Source organism: Gekko japonicus, unplaced genomic scaffold (assembly GCF_001447785.1).
Source record: "Gekko japonicus isolate JY-2015 unplaced genomic scaffold, Gekko_japonicus_V1.1 scaffold1490, whole genome shotgun sequence".
Classification (NCBI taxonomy): Eukaryota; Metazoa; Chordata; class Lepidosauria; order Squamata; family Gekkonidae; genus Gekko; species Gekko japonicus.
Genome location: NW_015165285.1, coordinates 281,827 through 289,499, shown reverse-complemented (window position 1 = coordinate 289,499; position 7,673 = coordinate 281,827). Strand labels below are relative to the sequence as shown.

The 7,673-nt window shown below is 51.0% G+C and overlaps 1 protein-coding gene across 2 annotated transcripts in view; it reads right to left on the bottom strand.

Annotated features, from left to right (window-relative positions):
• The window catches only part of RAI14 (retinoic acid induced 14), a 145,037-nt gene extending 144,456 nt beyond the window's left edge, over positions 1-581 (bottom strand). For both annotated transcript variants that reach the window (XM_015410324.1, XM_015410325.1), the window contains exon 1: positions 349-581. The gene's annotated coding sequence lies outside the window, so the exon portion shown is untranslated. The remainder of the gene's footprint in view (positions 1-348) is intronic.
• Positions 582-7,673: the final 7,092 nt, after the last annotated feature.

The following is a 7,673-nucleotide window of genomic DNA, read 5'->3' as shown; positions in this document are numbered from 1 at the left end:
CCAGCGGCTCCATCCCCTCCAAGGCAACACGGGTCCGCCTTGGCCAGTTCCCACGCACGGCCCCTCCGCTTGCTCCCAGCCCGTCTCCCCGCGCGCGCATCGAGCGAGCGAGATCTGCTCGGGAGCCCGGCGGCGAGACAATGCTGCCATTCATCGCCCTCCCCTCTTCCCTCCTCAAGTGTTCCCGGAGTTACCACGACCCGGCTGGCTGGAGCGCCGCAAAAAGGAGCGAGGCACAGCAGGGGATGGGGTCAGAAACACGGAAGGGGGGACAGACGGAGAAAGTCGGACAAGGGAGAGGGGGGGAAGCAGGCAAAGGCGAGCCAAAGTTCTTGCAGCAGGACTCACCCCATCGAGGTTGCTGCTGCTGCTGCTGCCGCCACCGGCTGGGACTGAGGCGCGCGGCACCGGCGCCGCCAAGCGCAGGACGCAAAAAAGTTGCCTTGCGCGGTCTCGCCACGGGCTGCTACTCCGCGCCGCCGCCAGCCCATTCGCCGCAGCGGCTCCTCGGCGTTCTGACTCGGAGCGCTCCTTCCCGGGAGGGGAGCGGGGGTGACATCACCACGGCAGCCCCACGTGAGCGCACCGAGGGCCGCCCCGCCTTGGCTCGGCTCGGCTTCGGGAAGCGGCGCCGGCCGGCGAGGAGGCTGGGGCGTGTGGCTCCTTTCGGAAATGCTCGGCTGCGGTGAACTTTATTGGAGAAGAGGTTAAGGTCGCTCTCCTGGGCACGAAGGTGGCGGCGGCGGCGGCTTCGGGCCTGTACAAGGCCGAGTCGCTGAAGCGGCGCTAAGTGGAGCCTGGTGAGGCCGATTTGGGGGCCAAGAAGCGGCGTCGGAGGCAGCGGCCAAAGGGGGAATGCGGGTAGTGGAGGATGTTACAAAAGCATTTCTAATGTGCAAGGAAAGGAGGAGGAAGAGGGGGGGAGATGGAGACCTGCCTTTGGTGGCTGACTTTATTGATGGACGGCCAGAAGGAGTAAAGTGGATGGAGGAATTCCGTGCCGGTAAAAAGTGGAAGCTCTTGGGAGATGACGACCAAGAGTCGCCCAGCTCTGATCTTTCTGGGGCTGCAGAACCAAAGAGTTCAGAAGCCGGGAAGCGCAGGCAAACAAAGCATTCGCCAGAATTGTCCCCACTCCCCAAGGGGCCACGACAACTCCCCAGATCCACTTCATTCTGTGATAGGCAAAAGCAATCGCAGAACCACACGTGGAGGCTGAGAAGAACGCTTTCGCAAGGGTGTAGACTTTCCAATTTCCGGGGGGGGGGGCTGGGCCAGAGGCATTGCTTTGCTAGGAGCAAGGGTGGCTCCCGGGGGAGGCTGAGCACCTTCCTGAAAATTTCGGCGGGGGCTGACGCCCCACCGCCCCCACGAAGATTACGCCTATGTCAGGTAAGCCCATCAGGCCAAACAGGCTACCTGTGATTCATCCCCACCCAGGAGGAAAAAACACAGTTCTGATACTGACCTGTTGCCTCCTCAGAAGCTGAGAAAGCAAGGCAACGCCAGAGGTTCTTTTCTGGCCGCTAAAAAGTCCCAGCGACAGGATTCTGAGTCGGATTCCGCTCCCTCAAGGACGAGCACCAAGGCCTCTTCGCATTCAGACCTTTCCGTACCACAGACCGTTTGCTGTATGCGACCACGGGATTCTCCTTCTGATCTTTCTCTTTCCCGAAAGGATCGGTGTGGGTCTTCAGAGTCCGATTGGTCTCCCCCAAAGAGGGCATGATGTTGGACAGAAGGCCTGCAGCTCATGAAGTCCACCTGACCTCTCACCACCTGTCAAGGGAGCAGGAGCGAGAAGGAGACCCCGCCCCCCCCCCCCATGGCCAACTTCATAAAGATGAGAAAGAGCAAGGAGGGGAAAGATAGGAAAGAAAAGCCAAAGTAGAGTGGACCAGCCCCACCCCTTAACCAATTGGATTTATACCCCGCCCTTCACTACCCAAAGGTGTCTCAGAGCGGCTTACAATCTCCTTTCCCTTCCCCTCCCCACAACAGACACCCTGTGAGGTAGGTGGGGCTGAGAGAGCTCTGATAGAAACTGCTCTTTTTCGAGAACAGCTGTGCCAGAACTATGGCTTGCCCAAGGTCATCCAGCAGCTGCAAGTGGAGGAGTGGGGAATCAAACCCAGTTCTCCCAGATTAGAGTCCACGCACTTAACCACTACACCAAACTGGCTCTCAGTTTGACATGTCCAACAGCTTTATGCAGAAGCGCTTGGACAGAATTGCTAGTTAAGAAGGCTGGGCAGGAGTTGGCCTATAAATGGGGTGTGGAAGACATGTGAATGGCCACTCTGTGATATGAGAGAACTTCCTGCTGCCCTCTGCGATGGCTCCATTCCTAAAAACTACGATTAAAGGTGTTCAGCTCACAGGACCCTTTCGGGTGGTGACGGATGCGCTCACTCTGGGAGCCAAAGCAGAATGAGGCTGTTGATGTTCCTGGACTGAACACTTTGTTTGCTCGTTTCATCTTGCATCATCTCTTGGCTGCATGTCTCCCTCAATACCAGTTACCATCTACCTGCACAAGACGGGGAGCTTAATTCTGAAGCAGTTAGGTTGATTAATTGATGCCATCCATCGCCATTTACTGCTGAAGTCGACTCAGTGTGCAACTACAATAAAAAAGGCAAATGCTATGCTGCGCTGTGCTGGGGATTATTAGGAAGGGGACTGAAACCAAATCAGCCACTATCATAATACCTTTATAAATCTATGGTGCAGCCTCATTTGGAATACTGTGTGCAGTTCTGGTCACCATATCTCAAAAAGGATATAATAGTATTGGAAAAGATGCAGAAAAGGGCAACTGAAATGATTAAAGGGATGGAACATCTTCCTCATGAAGAAAGGTTAAAGAGGTTAGGACTTTTTAGTTTGGAGAAATGAGGATTGAGGTATGACATGATAAGAGTTTAAAATTATGCAGGGGATAGAGAAGGTAGAGAAAGAAGTATTTTTCTCCCTTACAATACAAGAGCTCACGGGCATTCAATGAAATCGATGAGCAGTTGGGTTAGAACAGATCGAAGGAAGTACTTCTTCACCCAAAGAGTAATTAACACGTGGAATTCACTGCTGCAGGAAGTGGTGGCAGCTACATGTATAGACAGCTTGAAGAGGGGATTGGAATAACATACAGAGCAGAGGTCCATCAGTGGCTGTTAGCCACAAGGCATAGATGGAACACTTTGTCTGGGGCAGGGATGCTCTGTATTCTTGGTGCTTGGGGGGCAACAATGGGAGGGCTTCTGGAGTTCTGGCCCCACTAGTGGACTTCCTGTTGGCACCTGGTTTTTTGCCACTGTGTGACACAGAGCATTGGAGTGGCTGGGCCATTGGCCTAATCCAACATGGCTTCTCTTATTTTCTGTCTCTATATTAGAAGCCTGGTGAAATATTATTTCCCAGTTGCTTTTATTTTCCTTCTTACCAGGAAAAGCTTCAGCTGCACATTCCCAGCTTCTCCTAAGGAGACAGGACATTTTTTTTTATCCAGACGTGTTGACAACCTTAATGATGGGTGCCAGTTCTAGACCTGAGTGGGGGTGGGGGCACTGCAATACTATGCACTGCATAGGGGTGGGGGTGCTGCAGGGTGAGCTGGTAATGAGATGCCAGAATGCTGGAGCAGAAGGATGGAGTGTACCACTTCAGTCAAGAAAGGGGAGATGACATTTTTCAACGTTCCCCAACATTCATTATTCCCAGTAAATGGGAAACTAGTAATTAGAGTTGCCAGCCTCCAGGTGGTGGCTGGAGATCTCCTGGGATCACAACTGATTTCCAGGCCGCAGAGATCAGTTCACTGGCCACTTCAGAAGGTGGGCTGTCTGTTACTATACCCCATCAAAGTCCTTCCCCAACCTTGCCCCCTTCAGACTCCACCCCCAAAATGTCCAGGTATTTCCCAACCCTGCGTAGTGTTGCATCTTCCTGGTGTCTATTTTTAAAGGAATTTGCAGGGAGCTTTTACACGAGGGGAGGGGCATTAAAAACGCGAAGGCCCAACTGTAGCAGCGTAGCCCTTCCTACCTGCCACATCAGTCTGCTGTGTGTCCAGACCAGGCCTGAGTATCCTTGAATTCAGTAAAGACTTGCTTGTGCGTAAATATGCACAGGAATCCAGTTATAGGCAGGGGTCATTTCCTACAGGAGCGCACAGGAGCGGAGCTCCGGCAGTAAAGAGCCCAGGCGGCAGGCACATGCAACAAGCCCCGCCCCCTGCTCCCAGCAGCCCTCAGTCAGAGCAAGAAGCAGCCAGGTAAGTTGCAGAGCTCCCCCCCCCCAGCCCCCCAGTCCAAAACGGTCCAGTTGCACCTTTAAGACCAAGTTTTATTCAGGTACAAGCCCTCCCTTCTCTGCGAGGACAGATCTGCACGCCCCCCCCCCCAATAGCTAGCAATCCAAAACAGTCCAGTTGAGCCTGAGCGGTGGGTGTTGCCTTCTGACACACTTCCAGTGATGTCAAGGGGTGTGGCATATGCAAATAAGTTATGCTAATGAGCTGCACCTCTTTTTCTACGAAATGACCCCTGGTTATAAGGCTTCAATGCGATTGCACGCCTTTGCAGAAGCGAGCTCCCACGGAACAAAGGAAGCAGAGAGGAAGAGGTCCTTCTTGTAACAGGCTGGGCTTTTAGCCCAGGAAACCACTTTCCAGCTTGGTTTGGCAGTGCTGCCCATTTGCTTCTAGGCACAAGCAAATGCCTGATTTATTATTTATGTATTACAGTTCTATTCGACTCTCCTTTCCGTGGAATCCAAGGCAGTATATATATAAGTTGCCCAAAAGTCTCCCGTCCAGGCACTGACGATAGCCGGACTTGCATGGTTGATCCTTTGTGTGTGTTTTAGACCATATCCCTTGGGACCCTTTTTTGACCTTTGACGCTTAGGTATCCCTTAGGGTAAGTGTACTCTGTGCTTCTTGTGATCTGCAGCAGAAGCTCTGCCATGGGCCTGTGTTTTTACCTCATGGGACTGTTGAAGAAATGGGAGTATGGTTTTACACATGATGCCTAAAGTTGCCAACAAGCTGGAGGCAAAAAAAGGCCTGTTCCTGTAACAAAAGCTTAATGAGATGTTATTTACCAGATAAGGTTGTTTACTTCCACGCAACGGAGAGCTTCACTTGCCCATTTCAAGCCTCACATGAACACATGAAGATGCCTTATAGAGAATCAGATAAGAATCAGTCCACCAGAGTCAGTACAGCCAGTTTGGTGTAGTGGTTAAGTGCGCGGACTCTAATCTGGGAGAACCGGGTTTGATTCCCCACTCCTCCACTTGCACCTGCTGATGTGACCTTGGGTCAGTCACAAGCTCTGGCACAGCTGTCCTTGAAAAAGAGCAGTCTCTGTCAGAGTTCTCTCAGCCCCACCCACCCCACAGGGTGTCTGTTGTGGGGAAGAGAGAGAAGTTTGTAAACCGCTCTGAGACTCCCAAGTGAAGGGCGGGGTATAAATCCAATCTCTTCTTCTTCTACTGTCTACTCGGACCGACTGGCAGCGGTTCTCCAGGGTCTCGGGCTGAGGTCTTTCACATCACCTCCTGCCTCATCCTTTTAACTGGAGATGCCAGGGATTGAACCTGGAACCTTCTGCAAGCTAAGCAGATGCTCTGCCAGTGAGCCACAGCCTCCCCCCAGCCTCTCTTAAAGGGGCAGGCCATCTTTTTCCCAGGCCAGCTGGCAACCCTATGACTTTGCATTTAAATAAAGATTGTACTTGCAGAACTGGTGGTGGAATTTAGTTCCGATTCCATAAGGGTGGCGTCCATGCGTTGCAGAGGCACTGAGCTCTATATATGTGTATAGATCCCAACACATCTCTGTTATGTGTTGTCCAGGAACCTGTCAAAGATATCCAGACTATTTTGGGGTCTCTGAAACTCGATAGCATGTGCACAGGCACCTCCTTGCCACAGAGGATGGAAAAGTAACAAACGAGGGGCAGAGGTAGCCCCCATCAACTATGGCGTGAAAGGGAATACTGCAGATTTGGCATTCTACACTTGTGTGCTATAGAACCCAGGTAGAACCCAGCCCACCTTCCAGAAGCATCAAGATTTATGTAGTGAAAAAGCAGGTGCAGATAGACCCTTATGGCCTGGTAGACACATTGTCATCTATTCCAGGTTCAACCACAACTGCTGTGAAGAGTCCTATATTTTCGGCATTTCGTTCCAGAATCCCTGGATTCCCCCCACCTCATCCCCACCCCCCAGTTCTGAATTCTCTGCCATGGGCCTTTCCCTGGTATCTCTCCAATCCGCTCTTTCAGATCGTATATCTGCTGTGAAATGCATAAAGCAGTCTAATCAGAGGAAGTGAGGATTTCCTGCAGACGCCCATATGACGGTGAGAGTAGCCACAATTACAACCACTTTCTGGTGTCAGGGGAAACGCACTTATCTATGTATGCAATCTCGGCACTACGCAGCAATCCTTTTTTTCCTCCGGAGACCACAGGCATGCAATCAGCCAAATGGATTACTGCCATCTTCGTTTTAAATTTTTATCTTCTTTTAAAACATTTCTTCATCATTAATTTTTATTCTTTACGGGATCGCTGTTCTCCAGTACTGGTGTGGAGACACCTGTAATGACCTTATTACATCAGAACTGGGAAGATCAGCATCTCACACAGGGAGCCATGCAGTAGTTCCAGGTTTTTATGCGTGATACCGAATTGACTACTAGAAGAAGCAGAAAAGAAAACAACCGGGGGGGGGGGGGGAGAGAAATGCCATCACATCACCTGCTACCAGCCACAACTGGCTCATTTACTGGCGGTAGAAGAGCCTTCATGCGGCACTCAGTTCTGGAAAGGATTACAAAGCACAGTGTGTGTTTACTATTATTATTTATTAAATTTCTGAATCGCCTCATCCCTAAGTACACAGGGCTCTGGGCAATATACAATAAATTAAAATATACAAAAATACAGTTTAAAATCAGCAATCAATCCCAAAATTTCACAATCTTCAGATGGTGTCTATAATTTAATCTAAAACCTGCTCTGGAGTGTTCTCCCATCTCATGGGCAGGTTAAGGAAGAAGAAGAGAGAAGATTTATACCCCGCCCTTCACTACCCGAAGGAGTCTCAGAGCGGCTTACAGAATCCTTTCCCTTCCCCTCCCCACAACAGACACCCTGTGAGGTAGGTGGGGCTGAGGGAGCTCTGACAGAAACTGCTCTTTTTTCAAGAACTGCTCTGACAGAACTGTGGCTTGCCCAAGGTCATCCAGCAGGTACAAGTGGAGGAGTGGGGAATCAAACCCGGAGGAGGAGGCCAAAGCAGGCAAGATGGAAAAAGAAAGAAAAGAGGAGGGTGCCAGCTATGATGGAACCCGTTGCTGTCCTCAACCAAAAGCCTGGCGGAACATCTCTGCCTTACACCAAAATAGCTGGAGAAGACTTTGGTGAGGAAACGAGCCCTCTTCTCTGCTGTGTGTGTAAATGCTGTCGAGCTGCTTCCAACTCATGGTGACCCTAAGAAATAATGACCTCCAAAAATGTCCTATCGTTAACAGCCATTCTCAGGTCTTGCAAAACTGAGGCTTGTGGTCTCCTTGATTGAGCCAATCGATCTCATGCTGGGTCTTCCTCTTTTCCTGCTGCCTTCCACTTTTCTTAGCATTATTGTCTTTTCCAGTGACT